The sequence below is a fragment of the Cydia splendana genome, chromosome 14 (genome assembly GCF_910591565.1).
Source record: "Cydia splendana chromosome 14, ilCydSple1.2, whole genome shotgun sequence".
In the NCBI taxonomy this organism is placed as follows: domain Eukaryota; kingdom Metazoa; phylum Arthropoda; class Insecta; order Lepidoptera; family Tortricidae; genus Cydia; species Cydia splendana.
The window spans coordinates 15,063,751-15,081,508 of record NC_085973.1 but is presented as its reverse complement, the minus strand read 5'-3'; the positions used below and the strand labels follow the sequence as shown (position 1 = coordinate 15,081,508).

General features: G+C 36.4%; 1 long non-coding RNA gene and 2 other non-coding genes across 3 annotated transcripts; all 3 read left to right on the top strand.

The window, feature by feature from the left end:
* The first annotated feature begins 8,610 nt into the window (after nucleotides 1-8,610).
* On the top strand, nucleotides 8,611-11,108 carry LOC134796915 (uncharacterized). The gene is made up of 3 exons (XR_010145023.1): nucleotides 8,611-9,110; nucleotides 9,609-9,744; nucleotides 11,086-11,108. It is a non-coding gene; the product is annotated as an uncharacterized LOC134796915 (long non-coding RNA).
* Trnaf-gaa (transfer RNA phenylalanine (anticodon GAA)) lies at nucleotides 10,937-11,009 on the top strand. Its single transcript has one exon. It is a non-coding gene; the product is annotated as a tRNA-Phe (tRNA).
* Nucleotides 11,109-11,479: 371 nt separating the features above from the next.
* Nucleotides 11,480-11,551, top strand: Trnat-cgu (transfer RNA threonine (anticodon CGU)). The gene has a single exon. It is a non-coding gene; the product is annotated as a tRNA-Thr (tRNA).
* The last annotated feature ends 6,207 nt before the right edge of the window (nucleotides 11,552-17,758 follow it).

Here is a 17,758-nt window from a genome sequence, read left to right as displayed (position 1 = left end):
GTTTACTGTTTGTAGGAAGTAAGGTTTTAGTCCTTCTATTAAACATCCTTTGTGCTGGTGACCCAAGATCTAGTCGGGGTGTGTTCCTGTGATGCAGTAACGCTAATTGTAAATCTGTATTGTCTTCCATACATTTTTTCATTAAATTTTTAGCTTCTTGGACATAGCGTTCCGCTAATCCGTTGGAGCGAGGAAAGTGTGGACTTGATATTCTGTGTTCAAAGTTCCATTCCTTTCTGAATTGTCTAAACTCTTGGCAGTCATATTGTTTACCACCATCAGTCAATAGTATATCTGGAATTCCAAATGTCGCAAACCAAGATTTCAGATTGTCAATTATGTCAAGGCTGGTAACTCTTTTCAGTTCCTTAAGGTCAAAGAAACCTGAGTAGCCATCTGCTATCACTATATAGTCTTTGCCTTTCAAATGAAATAAATCCGTTGCCACGAGACTCCAAGGGCGTTCTGGTGCTGTTTGTACAACAATAGGCTCCATTGGATTATCTTTTTGTACTTTTGCACATGTTGTACAAGATTTCGTGTAATTGACTAAATCCGTAGTCATACCTGGCCAAAATACGTTGTCGCGGGCGAGCCGTATTGTGCCTTGAATACCTTTATGACCCAGGTGGCATTGTTTCATCACTAGTGATACCATTGATATGGGTACTAGTACCCTGTCGTTTTTGAAAATGAGGTCGTTATATACACTGAGCGTTTCTCTATAGTGCCAGTATTTTTTTAAGTTATCTGGTAATTGCCCCATTTTTTCAGGCCAGCCATCTTGTATAATTTGGTTCAAGTTTCTCAACTCACTGCTATTCTCAATTTCTTGTTTGATTTCTTCTCTGCGGTTTTTTGAAAATGGCACAATAGCACATATTTGCAAGTTTTCAGAGTTAACATCTTCGCAGTTTAGCTTCTCACAATCTCGACTCAAAGTATCAGCTACATACATCTCTGAACCTTTTTTATATGTCACTTTGGGATTATATGGCAAAATCTGGTATAACATTCTTTGCAGTCTTGGTGGTGCACTGGTAAGTGGTTTTTTGAAAATTGTTTCTAAAGGTTTATGATCAGATTCTATTGTTAAGTCCTTGCAACCCCAGATATAGTTATGAAATTTTTTACAAGCCACTAAGATTGCATTGGCCTCTTTTTCCAATTGACTGTAGCCCTGCTCAGTTTTAGTGAAAGATTTAGCACAGTAAGCAATAGGTTTTTCTTTTTGGATCATTACACCACCACAGGCATAACTACTAGCATCAACTGAGAGCAAAATTGGTGCTTGAGGATCATAAAATCCCAGAACAGGTGGGTTTTTTAGCAGCTCTTTTAATTTGGTGAACGCTTCTTCTTGTGGTTGATCCCAAACCCATTCTACATCTTTGTGTAATAATAGTCTCAGGGGGCTAGTAATATCTGCCATATTTTTTATGAATTTTGACAAGTAGGTAATTAACCCTAGAAACCGTTGCAGTTCTTTTATATTTTCTGGTCTCTTAATTTTTGTGATGGTTTCTATTTTTACTGGGTCGGGCTTTAAGCCTTCACTAGTTACTATGTGGCCCAGAAATTTGACTTCTTGTGTACTGAATACACACTTTTCTTTATTAAGTTTAAGACCTGCATTTCTAAACTTTTCCAGTACTTTTTGTGTAGTCTTCTCTAATTCGTCTTTACTGGCAGCATGTAGAAGTACATCATCCATTGACACTTCTGTATTTTCCAGGTCCGCTAAGAGTGAGCTCATAACTTGCTGGAAGACTTCTGGAGCTGATGCTAAGCCGAAGGGCATTCTTAAGCAAGAATATCTTCCAAAGGGTGTACTAAACGTGAGATATTCTGATGTGCGGTGAGTCACTTGCAGTTGCCAAAATCCTTTTCTGCAGTCTAGCAGTGTGAACCATTTCGAGCCATGAATTCTGGCAGCAATTTCTTCAAGAGTATTAAGTGGGTAATGTCTTCTTTTTAAATTTTTGTTTATGTCTGAGGGATCTAAGCACAGTCTTATTTTGTCATTTTTCTTCACCACAACCATAGGTGAAACGGCTGGTGTAGGCTTTGTCACAGGTTTAATTATTTTCTGTTTGACCATGCTATCCAACTCATCTTTTACTTTTTTTCTTATGGTGTGGGGAATTTTACGTGCCGGGCATATAGGTAACTTTGGATTGTCTACTAAATCAATATCATATTTGTATTGTTTCAGGCAACCAATTCCTTCAAACAAGTCATCATTTATTGTAATAGCATCAATTCTCTTTACTAAATTTAACTTTTCACATGTTTTCTTTCCAAGAATTGGTGTCACTTTTTCATCAACAACATAGTATTTAATCAGGTTTTGCTGTCCTTTACTAATAGTCATCAGTTTTGCTTCACCTATGACTTGCATCTTATGCTTTGAAAAGGATGTCAGGTATCTGGTTGTTGATGGACTGAGATGTGATTTTGTTCTATCCATTATTTCTCGGCTAATAATATTGCACCGACTGCCTGAATCAAGTTTGAACATCACTGTGACTCTATTAGGTAAGGTTAATGGCTCATACCAGTCTTCTTTACCAACATCATCATCATCAGTATCTATAGATGACACCATGAATCCATCTTCACTATCATATTCATCATTCTGGAGAAGTGAGTCCACCGTTTTTATTTTACAACATTTGGTAAGATGGTTTCTTCGGTTACATCTCAGGCATATTTTCTTAAAAGCAGGACAGTTTCTTCGGGCATGTATAGTGTCACATCTACCACAATGAAATGTCTCTTCACTTTTATCTTCTTTTTTCTTATTATTCATATTGATATTGTCTTCTTTTTTCTTAATATTTGTGTTTTTATTGTTCCAGGTAACCGCATCTACAGTAGGAGCCTGCTTCATACTTTTTACTTGCACGACGCTAAGTTTATATATAATGTGTAATGACAGTGACAGCTGCAGCGCGGGAGGCCTCCAGCCGGCGGCGGCAGCGGGAGCCACTTAAAGATGGGTGTCATTCTGAATCCCTAACAACGTTTGTCCTAAAGTCACTTGCCCTAACTGGTTTGTCCTAATGGGCACATGCTCTAACGATCAATTGTCATAACGATTATTTTCCATAATGTAATGGTTAACCTAAGACTCATTTGTCCTAAGCATTTGTACCATAACTATCAAGATCCCTAATGTTTTTTACCATATTCTTCGAAATCCCTAACAATGTTTGGCATAAAATAACATGCTCTAACTGTTTTGACCTAATGGCTATTGCCCTAATGATCAATTGTCATAACAGTTACTTTTCCTATTGATCAATTATCATAAAAATTACTTTCCATAATGAATGGTAACGAACTGTTGCCACAAAAATGGGTTAGGTTAGGTTAGAACTGTGACCCTCGCAAAAACGAACTGCTGCCACAAAAGTGGGTTAGGTTAGGTTAGAACTGCGATCCTTGCAAAAACGAACTGTTGCCACAAAAGTGGGTTAGGTTAGGTTAGAACTGTGATCCTCGCAAAAACGAACTGCTGCCACAAAAGTGGGTTAGGTTAGGTTAGAACTGCGATCCTTGCAAAAACGAACTGTTGCCACAAAAGTGGGTTAGGTTAAGTTAGAACTTGTGATCTTCGCAAAAACGAACTGCTGCCACAAAAGTGGGTTAGGTTAGGTTAGAACTGCGACCATTGTAAAAACGAAACGAAATAGGGAAATCAAAATTAGGGCATACGAGTGTTAGGTCAAGCAACGATAGGCTAAGTAAAATTAGGTAACATGATGGTTAGGATATATAATTGTTAGGCCTAACAATAATTAGGCAAAAAAAGAATTATGCTACATAACATTAGGATAAATACTCAATATGGAAAGTGCCATTAGGTAAAAACATATTAGGACAAAAAAAAATCGGCCATTCGATAATAGGGAAACCAAAATTAGAGTATACGAGTGTTAGGACAACTGATCATTATGACAAACAATATTAGGGAATGCAAAGATAGGAGAAAAGACTTTAGGGATTCAGATATAGATCCCTTAAAGATGCGTTCCATGTCACATATGAATAGTTTTTATTTTTAAAATTAATAGGTAAATAAATATATTTCAAGTGAATAAATCGTTTTATATGAAAATTGATATTTTTGCATTAAATGACTTAAATGACAGCATTGACATTACAGACTTTTATCTTGTCTATGTTCTTACCGGCCAGACCCAAATCAAGGCCTATCAAAGAGGCCAATTGACAAAGATTTTTTTTTATTTTATCAAGGAGGGTAGAGGCACGTCTACCCTTCGTAGATTTTATGAACATAGACAAAGACAAACTGAAATATAATAGATAATAATATACATATATAAAAAATAAATAATAATTTACATATGACTACTTCATAAAATACAAATCAAAATATATTTGATAAAATAATTTGATTTGTTCCTAGAAATCGTATCTATAGACAAAGCCAGTTCTAGCAATGTTGCTGTAGTAAAATATTTTGATGTTAATTACTGGCAATCTCGTCTGGGAACGGACAACACATGTACAATTTTGAAGGGTCACATCGTTTCAAGGAAGTCAATAGGCCTTGGTTTGAATGTTATCTATTAATTACTAATCTATACTCCTCATTCACTTTGTATTGACAAAATAAATAAAATCAAAAATGAGTGTAAAGACACAAACGAGTTGTCTTTATTTTTTTTTTGTTTCAACTACTAGCCAGTTTCAATAACCCCAGAAGAATACTCTTACCATGGTATAATAATATACTAGAAGTAGCATCCCATAGAAGTGGTGTGCGCGTGCCTCCGTGAGGGACAAAACATACGCAATGCGACAATATTAAAAACACGTTTTAACATTCCTGACAATATACCAAAAACAATCTACGTAATTCGGTCGGGTTATTTGTTGCCCACCATAGCCCATACTATCAAAAAGGTGGGGAACAAACAAAAAGTGAGACTGTGACAAGGACAAGCAATAGTACCGCTTTCTCTGCTACTCCTACTGAAAGTTCTATAAGTGTATCTCGTTCGGTCATTTGGCCCCTCCCCCGTGTCTTCTCTATATTATTATAAATAAATAAATAAATAAATAAATATTATAGAGACATTCTTACACAAATTGACTAAGCCCCACGGTAAGCTCAAGAAGGCTTGTGTTGTGGGTACGCAGACAACGATATATATAATATATAAATACTTAAATACATAGAGAAAACAACCATGACTCAGGAACAAATATCTGTATCATCATACAAATAAATGCCCTTACCAGGATTCGAACCCGGGACCATCGGCTTCATAGGCAGGGTCACTACCCACTAGGCCAGACCGGTCGTCGAAATTATTGTACCTCTATGTTCGCGAATGACCTAACTGACACAGGCCTACGTCATCATGCTGTTTACAGGTTCTCAAACTTTAAAATGTGGGAGAAGTTTAACCAACGGTGAAAATTATTTTAACGGCATTAATTTTAAGTTATTCATGGAGAAACATAGTAAAATAAAACAAATCTAATGTATTAAATTAAACTTTATTTATCTATACAAGACAAACGTTTGAAAAACTAATTCACCGTTACACATTAATTACCAAGCTTACGACGTGAAAAGTTTGGAAAACACTGCGACTGCTGACACTGAGCGAGAAGGAAATAACAATTAACACGCATTCGACAAGGATGACGGTCAGGGCATGAAGTTATCTAGATCCAAATTGTCAAATGTGACAGCGCTATCCTGTGTTGCCAGTAGTGTAAACAGAATTACCCGAACGTCTGAAATTTCTTTCGTGAATCGGAAGATATTGCTAACGAATAATTAAAAATGACGTGTTATTGTAAAATTTAAGATAAAATACATATAAATGAAAATAATAAAATTATAAAGAAATATTTTAACTTATTAACCATAGGTATAACGTACCCATGTAACATGTTATGTTGAAATAAAGTGGCAATGTTATTGTGACGTAGGCCTGTGTCACTCTGGGAATAGAAGACCATGTTTTATTAGACCATGACTCTTACAAAATGAGCACAACACATGACATACTGGATCCGTCGTGGATGCAACTGGAGGGAACATTTATTTTGACGAGCAAGTCGTGAAGTTGTTTTACCATGTAACACTGACCAGTGTGACCAGGGATGAATTAGAGGAAGAACTGCTTCGGCTGTTCTGGGATGTGAAAAACATGTTGAGGACCTATTGGCCAGGTAGGTAATGTTTACTTACTTTTTAGCACAATTATATAGGTAGCAACTAGCAAGTTATTAGTTAAGTCAAAATCCGTGGCTCCAGATATAACTAACGAAACAATATAATGCTCTAAATAGTCTAAATGTACTCTGGCCGTCGATGACTCTGGCACAGTGACCTTTTCAGTAGAAAAGGGCGGCAAATTTAAAAAAATGTAAGCACGAAGAGTTGATGTCCCATAGAAAATTTGAATTTCGCGCCTTTTTCTACTGACATGTTGGGTGTGTTTCAGTATAATTAGGTGGTTAAATACGTTTTTCAATGGTTGTTACAGTTGTTATGGGTGGCAGCTAGGTCAGATAAAGTTAGACGAAGAAAAGCCTGCAGCGATTTTGTTAACCCACTCAGTGCAAGTGTCATTTTAAACGTAAAACTTCTATGAAATTATGACGTATAAATAACACTTGCACCGCGTGGGCTATCAATATTGCTGCAGACTTTTCTAGGTCCGACTCTATTATACCTACCCAATAAACTCTCAATTACCTAATGCAATTTGTACCTATGTCAAAACCCAGCAACAGTAACTATACACGCCGATATTAACCAAGCCTAGTAGGGACATCAAACTTGCCAGTCATGACATACCTACAATCCTGCTGAAAAACATACAGACATATCTGGAATATTATTTTAAGTCCATGTTATCATATTCATTCCAGGATGTGCTCTATAACAAGGCACGGTATTCAAGACCAGCGATGTGGACTGCTTCATCCAAATCCCGATGCTGCACAAGACCGCCGAAGACACAGTCATGCTCACAGCCAGGGATATTCTAAGCCGCCGTTCTGATTTATTTGCACAAATATACGCCGCAACAAATGTACCAGTGCCCATTGTGAAATTTTTCCATATGCCAACTAGCAGAGAATGTGATTTGACCTTTGATTGCCCGCCTGGAGGCAGTAATAGTAAATAATTGTGGTATTTATTCCACTTAGACCAAAGAGCGATGGATCTAGCAATTCTTGTTAAATACTGGGCAAAAATTCACAACTTCATTGGGCCGTACATGCTGAGAACTTATGCATTGCTGCTGATGGTAGTTTTTTACCTACAGCAATTAAGGATGTTACCAACCATACATGTCCTGCAAAGAAATGTTCCTTATGTTTCCTGGCGAGTCTGGAATGTAGCGTTTCAAGAGCTCAAATATCCAAATAACAATCAGTCGTCCCTCAAACATTTATTGGGGGGCTTCTTTAAGTTCTTCAGCTATTACAACTTTGAAGATAACGTAATTTCTCCTTTTGTAGGGTGTTCCATTCCACAGAAACGTTTTAGAAAAGTTTCTAGTATTCCGAAACATTTTGCAACGTATGAAGGCAATCTGAGATTTAAATTGTGTGAGCCGCTTAAAATAGACACGTCTATATGCGTGCAGGATGTTTTTAATCACAGTTCAAATTGCTCTGTTCTTGTATTTCCTGAACTAGGGAAAAATATAAAAAATCACTTCAGGATTTCGGCTAAGTTGTATGAATCAGAATCGGAGGAAAACTTTCTTAATGCAATTCTCATGAAGCATTCATAGGTACTGAGTAAGCGATTAATAAGCTAATGAGATGTCAGAGAAGTCAGATGAGCACAAGTTTAAAATAAGTTACTTTGTTGTTAAAGTCAGACCAATAATCTAATTCGGCAACGATTTTGATAGAAAACACTGTGCAAGTGTTATTTTAAACGTCATCATTTCATAGAAGTACGCTTTATCCCTTTCGTCCACCCAAGATCTCCCAAAATGGCAAGTCGTAACGTAACGGACTTTCGGACGGAATTGTCCATGGCGAATGAAAATGAAAAATTAAAATATAGATGGTCAAGCAAATCATATCAGTAGAAAAAGGCGCGAAATTCAAATTTTCTATGAGACAATATCCCTTCGCACCTATATTTTTCAAATTTGCCGCCTTTTTCTACTGACGAAATCTGCTTGACCAACTTTATTTACCTACCTCGACAAATTTATACAGATAACTGATTTTATATCACAAAGAAACTTGAACAAAACTTGAATAACTGTATTGATTTTATTACAAATTATATTATTATTTATTTCATGTTTTAATTTAATCCTGTGGTATTGCTGTTGTATATTAGCCGGTCAAACAACTTTGTCAGCAGTAACAACGCGAAATTATAATTTGCTATGGGACAATTACCCTGAATTACCCTTCCCCCTACATTTTTTAAATTTGGCGCTTTTTTCTACAGACAAATGGCTTGACAAGCTATAATTTCTAGTTTTTAGTTAAATAAACGTTTAGTTTCTGCTTTTTGTTATCTGTATTTCACGCTTGACAGCACCTATTCCACAATCACGGCTGTCGGCTGTCACAACAACTTCTATTTTGAAATCCATAAAACAGTGGTACTAGACGCTCTTTTTATGGATTTTCAAAAGAAAACCAAAGCTAACTACGACAGAGTGATGTCTCGCGTGTTTAACCGGTCACATGCTAGTCTAAGATCCACTTCAAATGTGACACGACACGAAGTACCATCATCAGTGCGCGTTGGCGCGAAACCGTCTGTTTCGGCCGTGAGTTCTAGTGTTTTTAGTGAACTTCCGACGGTGTTAAATGACTATGTGCCCGAAGTGCGTGTAGAAAAAGTAGTTAAAAGGCCGTTAGTAAGGCCTAGAAGGACTTTAAAGTCTCTGGACCCTGGTAAAGCTAAGTCTCCTTCGAGGCCGTCTCGAGCGCGCGGAAGTGGCAATGTTAGTAATATTAGGGCTCGTAGCTCGGTGCCTACGGTGTTGAGTAATAACGAAGAGCAGTGGTCAGAGTCTCACGTTCGACAATGCTATAGTAGCAGGTCTCATACCAGACTGAAGGAATTGAAGGTGAGGATATGTCATTGGGTGTATGCTGGCTTCCATAAATTCAATTGTGGTACCAAAACAGGGTTTATTTTGAGTAGATTTATTCCAGCGTTATTTGCAACTGCATAATTAAAAACATTTAAACCAATCTAATTTCAAACTCCTGCAGCGGAAATGCGAAATTGATATTAAAATTCCAATAACAATAATAAAATGATGTATTGTATGCCAGCTAGATGTTGATGTAGTTTCAACTAGTTATTGCCTTCATTCAGCCCAATTCCCTGTAGGAGTTGCAGGTTACTGTCCCGACTGCATTCTCATAGTATTCTCCTCAAATTACCTTGTTCTCCTGCAGAACAGGACATCTTTAGAATTTTATATGCCAGCTAAAGGTTCAATAAATTAACTAGTTATTTATAATTTTACCTAACAATATTATATCTATTTACAATTATAAAGATTAGCATACCACTAGTAAACCTTCAGTACTGTTTATAGGACAATTTTGTATTGCAGGATGAAATAAAAGCTTTCCGTGAGACAGATAAGCTGTTGAAGATACGCAGTCACCTTTATAAGAGCTGCGGAGTGGTGCTCGATGATGTTGGGAACGTCGCTCAAAACAAGGCGGTCCAGGCTGACCCCGAACCAGGTAAATCCCTAGTTAGTTATGCTGGGGGCTATTTATGAATTTCGAGCGCTCAATTTCGTCACTCGAAAAGTGGTGCCTTTTTTAATAAACTCAAGTACACATGGACCGCGATGGTCATTTTATTTTAAGAACCACACCCCTGAAGAAACTAATTGGTGACCCCTGGACTAGGCGAATATGTTTTGTTTCCATGCATAACCCCCATATTACCCTGTTGTGCCCATGGGGTCATGGTCATGTTTGATTTGGCCCCCTGGTAAAAACTTGTCCTCCTGCCCACTTGAAAAAAAAAGTTCATGTGGTCCGCTCGGTAGGACAAGGGCAGTAGGACCACATGTCCACATGTAATGTATGTTGCGACATTTGGGTGTAGTTGCCCTCCTAGAAGTATGTATGATATTGATAACTAATTGTTAAATGCAATGAAACTGTAGGTGAACACAGGATTTCTGTGATAAAACAATGCAACCTCATTGTGATTGTTTGTTAGAAATGTTGACTGTTGAAAAAAAAACAGTCAACATCAGCAATAATGATAAAGATATTTAGAGTTAGACCAAGAGAAGTCTGCAGCGACTTTGATAGCACACGCAGTGCAAGTGTTATTTTAAACATCAAACTTCTATGAAATTATGACGTATAAATGACAGTTGCACTGCGTATGGTATCAAAATCGCTGCAGACTTTTCTTGGTCTAACTCTATTTTGCGTGCAGGTACAATAGATGTAGGAATAAGGTACCAACATATATTTTTTTAACAAAAAACTTGTTTACATGCATTGTACAATTATAAACTGTATAATTATGAACTGTAACTGTAACTTTATCAAATTATTTAAATTAAAATACATTGTAGAATTTTTTCATTCAATAAACAACCCTTTTTTCATCAGTCCAATGTAAAAAAAATGAAATCTTTCAAAAACCATTGTTAGTAGCTCACTGCTTGTACTGGCGGTTCCACTGCTAACAGGTAGATGGCGCCTCTAGTATCATTGTCAACTTTTCAGTGATTTGAACAACACTGATTTTGTTACGTATATTACAGTTAACTGTTAAAGAATGCTTTATTCTAGTTCTAGTTGGTGTTAGAACTTGTAATACACCTAGTTTAATTAAAAAACTAAAGAACCGTATTGGTAAGTGTGGGGCTGTGGATTCTGATCGTAATTTCCGGCCGTCCATCAACTGGCCGAAATAGCTCAGTTGGGAGAGCGTTAGACTGAAGATCTAAAGGTCCCTGGTTCGATCCCTGGTTTCGGCAATCTTTTTTGCATATTTTTGTAGTTTTTGTTTGTTTAACTTCTTCCTGAATATTTATTTATTATTTTTTGTTTCAGAAAAGGAAATTACATCATCAAGGTAAGTTTTTTTTCTCACGTCTGTATCTCTCACGTATGAGCGAAGTGTTTACAGGAAGAAACAAATTGCGCTCGAAGTGAAAATTTCACGGAAATGAAATTTTCGCGGGCCCAATCTTCTTAAATATCCGACGTCCCTCAAAAGTCTCAAATAATAAAAATAAATATTTATATTCTATACGTATATATCAACTGGGCAACTGGCAAGGCGCACTATCGCGCGCTCTTTCACTCTTGCGGTTTTTCCAATTAATTCACTCGCTACTTTGTTTTTATTTTTTGTGAAATAAGAATGAACTTCGTAATATTTGTCGTTCTACGTTATCGGATGAGCTTATAGAATGGGACCGTGTATTTGGCGGCGCTAATCATCGCCTCTTTAGCTCAGTGGTAGAGCACTGGTCTCGTAAACCAGGGGTCGTGAGTTCAATCCTCACAGGAGGCATCGTGAGTTATATTCTTTTTGCTTTTTTTATTAGTTCTCATAAGCTAGAAATATTTTAAATACTTAGTAGTAGTAGTTTATTTATAAATGTTTACATTTTTAGTAGTACCGTGTAGCCATTTTTTTTAAAGGTGCGATGCACTTGATGCTTGAATTCATTATTTGTTAATTATTTAATGAATAGAGAGATATAAAATTGTATTTAAAAAATCGGTTATTAGTACGGGTCGGACAAGCGTACGAAGGGTTCTGTATCAAACAATTACACTTTTTGATAACATTCCGATTTTTTCTTATGTTCGATTAACACTTGCACGATTTTTATTTAATGTTTTTTTATTTTATTAGCCTATAGGAGGGTCCCACTGCTGGGCAAAGGCCTCCTCTCTTTCCCGCCATTTGGTCCTATCCGATGCACACTCCCGCCACTCTTTACAAAATGCACCAAGTTAAAAAAAGTGTCATTTAAAACGGATAAAAATGTCAAACTTGGTGTCGTTACTGAATGAATCGGTGTTATAAATTATTGATTTTAAAAATAAATTGTAACTCACAAAACGCGCGTTTACATCTAGCCTGCCTTTTTAGGGTTCCGTACCCAAAGGGTAAAAACGGGACCCTATTACTAAGACTCCACTGTCCCTCTGTCTCCAGGCTGTATCTCATGAACCGTGATAGCTAGACAGTTGAAATTTTCACAGATGATGTAATTCCGTTGTCGCTATAACAACAATTACTAAAAAGTACGGAACTCTCGGTGGGCAAGCCCGACTCGCACTTATCCGGTTTTTTATTATTATTTCATAACTTGTACACTTATCTCACTGTTTAGTTGTTTGTTTACCCGTTTTGGAACCGGCCCCCACAAGGGTAACTGTACATGTACAGGTACTCCCGTTACTTTACCTGAACGCGACCGTTAGTTTCGGCAGGAGCCACAATTATCGCTCATATTTATTCAATGGTTACCCCAAACGGTTGGTTTTCCGTTGTGCGAGTATAACATGCAGGCGCATTTTTTTTTTAAAGTTAGGAATGTAATAAGTTTGTTTCAATTAAGTATTATGAATTTCCGCAGTTTTATCCTGTAATACGGGTATGTTCATGAACTAAAGAAAAACTAAACTATTTCTAAAATGTTGAATGACTGTGGAAGAATATCTAAAATCTCTAGATATTTTTCGTTTAAGTATGTAGATACGAATGTTGAAAGCTAAACCGGAGCTAAATCAATCAAGCCCCAAGGCCCTGTAGTAGTCAAACTCAACATCACATCAACGGTCAGAGTCGGGCCAAAAACGGCGCTGACACAATATAAATACTATTTTAAATATAAGCAGTATTTTAATACGGACGTTGAAAGCTAAACCAACCGAGCCAAAGAGTATTTGAAATATAGGAACGAACACCATTTGACTTTGATCCTTATTTTCGAGTAGGTGGCGATACTTTTTGACATTTAAGGCGACGGTAGCGGTGGGTAAAATATCAGATTCTGTCAATTTACCCCATTTCACACACAAGCGCACTTCACGCACACTACCTCACTTTACTGGGACAGGTCAGTGACCCATCATGTTTTTTTAAGATTGGACTTTTAGTTTAGTATTGACCACTAGCCTCCTTTGAGGGTAAAAGCATTCCATTTAAAGATGAAAGAGAAACAATGCATTTAATCTTGCTTTCCTTGTCTGTTCATGTCACACGTGACGTACCTATTTAATTCATTTGATTGTTGACTGTTTTACTACCTACTATTGCTTTGTCGAGATACGCGTTTTGTACAATTAAAGCGAATAAAACAAGATGTCATTAAGTCAGATGTAAAATGTTATTTACTACTCTATACGGTTTTTCATAAGGTGCAAAATCCATTCAATAGGAATTTAAATAAATAAAGTTTCAGCAGGGTGGCAATTCCATTTTGGCGGATAAAGCGAAACAGAATAGTTCTATCGAACCTGCTTACAAATTTTCACGAGAATCAGTTGAGAAATGTGATCTGCAAAGGAGAACATACAAAAGCATTTTTGCCCAAGCTGAAACGGAGACCTTTGCTAACGCTCGGCCAATGATGGTTTAGGTACACCTATAAAAAATGATTGTCCCTGCTGTAATTTTAATATCTTTATATTTCAACCGGTATAGTTTTACCTTCAAAAATAATCGGTATCGCTAAACAATAGCGGTACCTTACTACTTATACGTTCACGAAATCGGTATCTGCATAACTTGATTGTTAGTAAACTAACCTGGAAAATAATCTCAAAATCACCGAAACATTTATGTACAGTCACCTGCAATAATATGTTACGTCATTAGCGCCAACTTTGCCTCCAGGGAAACTTTGCCCAAAACGACAATTTTAAACAAATTCGTTAATGTAGAAAAATTGATAATAGTTATGGCCACCCTGCTGTTTTTAGTAGAAAATTGGTTATATTTCTGACAAAGTATATGCCAAACTTGTGCATAACTTGACTTGGGAATTTTGAGTTTGAGCGAGTTGTCTAATATAGGGTATATTTCGGCGGGCAAAAAATTGATAAATAATGAATGCAAGTAGAAAAAATTGAGAACCCTTTGACAAATATTTCCGGGTTTCAGTTATAACACATGAAGCATAGATTATGTCTATTGAGATTTAAACTAATAAGGCCTAAATACACAAAAGTTTTAGCGGTGGGCAAAGTAATCCGGTAATTTGGCATCCATACCAACATTGCCCACCACCAAAAACGGATTAGGGTTGTCACTTTCATCTAATTTACCCAACTTCGCAAGTAAAAGAAGGTTCTGTTTGTACACTAAAATAAGTTTATAAATATATACTGTATTAAATTTGTCTTATTATCCTTTATTTAGATGTTTTATCCCGTTAACGAATGAAAATACAACAAAAATCATATTTTTGGTCATTAAACTATTGTAACAGATTTTCTCAAAAGTGACAACCCTAGCCTTTGTAAAATGCTTAGGCGAGCCTTATTTGGAAATGGGCAAAAACGGGTAGGCAACATTGCCCAGCAAATTTATTTAAAAGTTTTTACACTTATCGCTAAATTATTAACAGGGAATGGTAGGATTGCCCAAAACCTTTAAGTGATCCTTAGACATCATCATCATATATACGAGCTGTATTTGAATACCAAATTGACGTGGGCAATGTTGGCGAAAACCCCGGATATTTTTTTATTTGCCCGCCCTCTAAAACGCAAAAAAATGGGTAAAAACACGATAAAAAAAATGTTTTCTTCACATAAACTGATGCGTTTGATCACAATGGACGTGCTGAGCAAAAAAAAGTCATATGATGTGATTTTTTTTGAGAAATTCGTGTTTAAAAAAAAAAGCGGGCAAAGTTGATGATAATGAGTAATGACGGTACCTACTCTTCGAAGGTCGCAAAAATATGTGACATGCTCTTATGGTTCTACAAATAAGATCGTGTCAGATATTTTTGCGGCCTTCGTTGTGTAACATAAATTGCAGGTGACTGTACATTTGGAATAATTATTTTATTTAGTTTCAACGAAAGTTTCTAGTTTAGTACGAAAATACTTCAGATATGCAATATGCACAAAATGTAGACCTAATCGAAATAAAACATTGCTTTTTATAGTAAATTTATAAAACATTCGATACATAGGTATACATAACAATAACCAGGCCACAACGCTATTGGCCTGTAAGCTTCATCTCGGTCTCCAAAGCCGCAAAAACTTGCTAGTACTTAGTGCTGGTCTAGCCTTTATTTTTTCTTGAAGATTTTCAGAGAACAGCACGTACACGCATTATACATATAGACGGAACGAACGGCATAATCATAATAATTTATTCGTCGCAATCCATGGTATTACAGATTTAGTTACAAGACTTTCAGGTATTACTTATACGAATTACATAACTCTTCCTGTTAATAGGCAATATTTTAATATAAAAGTTCTATAATATAATACAAGATTACAGTTGTCATCAAAATTCATTGACATACAGAAGTCAAATACGTTTTTAAAATGACGCAAAATGATACCAGCATAATAAAAATTGATCCCAATCAGTAAAGATGAGTCTTTAAACTTTTTTCATTTTAAGCGAGTTTTGAAGGAAGATAATACTTAAATTCGGCTGTAATCGTATTATTTTAAGATAGTTTACTGCGGTTTTCAACAATAATGACCCGTAAATAACAGCAAATGAAATTTAAATGAGACGCGAGCTGATATTTATGTACCCTATTTTTTGAAATACATTTTATCTACTGGTATGCTTTCTCGTGTGCGTATATGATTTAATGTCAATATAATTGTCAAAAGCAAGAAAATCAAGCTGTCATTTTCATTTGAAGAAGTACACGTGTGCTCCGGTGTAGCCCCAACGGGCATCTGACTTGAAGAAGAATTTTGAGTGATGTCGTCAATGTATGGAAATTGTTCGAAAGTTTACATTTGAGATTGAATTTCTGTGTTGTCTTTGTGAGTAAAAATATAAATCGATAATAAATTGGTAGCTGAATTATCTAGCTTCCAAAATCATACAATAATTCAATTACTGTCAAAGACAAAATTGTTTTGCTTCTGTCTCAAACGGAACTCCATATTTTGATTTTTTGATACTTTTAGTGTCGGTTTGTAGAGAATAACAGCAAATTAAAAATATAATGGCATAAAGAGTCGGTACACGGTTTCTTCGTGAATAAATTTACGTGTAATTTAATGCAATTATCAAACATTTATTGAACAAATTATGGTTACAAAGTGAGGTCTAAATCGAAAACGTCATATACCGGCCCCTTAACAAATTTAACACATATCAGTGAAAAAATAAGGATCAAAGTCAAATGGTGTTCTAAAAGTGTTAATCATTTGTGTCGAAAGATGGCAGTAAATGTACTGACTACATAATTTACTTTGACAATATTCCTCTGTTCTAAATTCTCTTTGCCGGAGCTAAATCAATCAAACCCTAAGGCACTGTAGTAGTGAAACTATTTTAATACAAAGCTGACTACCTTGAGAGCTAAACCGGAGCTGCCCCCGCGGCTAAAGTAGCCATAAAAAATGAATATCCTGACAACCCAGGGCCTATCACCCCTTGCTTCAACTTATTGTACTGTTAGCTAAAATACTTACACTGCGATTGCACAAAACAACAGTAGCGAGATTAATGGCGTCTGGCGTCATTTCCGTTTCCCGCTGGCGCGCGTCCAGCCTGCCAAATTCGACTTCTTTAATTACAACTCGCCACATGGCATGTGCTCGTGATTTTTTCCAATGACGTCGATTTGTCAAGTGCTTTTTTCGAAACACATTGTCATTTTATTTAGTCGTATTGCATGTGTATTTTATCACATGGGTACATAAGTACAATTTTATCGCGAATATTCCAGTACAGAAAACTGTTCAGGGCAAAATGTTTCAGTTTTCTGTTTTTCTGTAACGTGTAGCTTTATAAAATCGGGCCCTATATTCTTCCTTTATAATACCCTGTATGCGTAGTAGACCCATGGCGCCCTTTACTAGCGTCCCATTGCCAACTCTTACTACTTACCATATTAGAACATTCATTGATGAGCTTGACGTCATTCTGAGCGTAAATATTAACTATTTGTGCTCTATCTCTGTCTAGTATTCGTGTTAGAGAAAGAGGGAATTTGGCGAGGAAATGCCGCTATATATTTGGATGATGACTCAGTCGGTCTATTTGCGAATGTGCATCTCAAAACGATATCGGTATTGGTCACGTGATCTCGCTTGCTCTAAAGCACTTTCATATATGTGGGAGCGCAATGCACTGATATCTCGAATAGTATTATTATTGAATTTTTGTTTGGAAATACGATTCCATGTCCGCGGCGTAGATTCTTGAGAATATAAAAAGAAACCTATGTCGGTGTTTAGTAGTTACATAATACATATGTTTACTAGTTACATATTTTGTTGTTACCTATATTGTGAATCAATGTAATGAATTCGGCTTTTTGAAACACATAGATGCAAAAAAAATATAATGTTCGAGTTTAAACTGTTGTGAGACATAGGTACTAACATTGAATAATTTTTACGGTTTAGACTCACTTGTTTTTAGTCACTCGCGCGACTTGTTTCGGAGAGCCTAGTACGGCTACCACCAGTTTTGACATTGACATAACGCTCACGTTTACGTAACTTACTTTCTATGCATCTCGCTCGTACTCGCATATGCGAG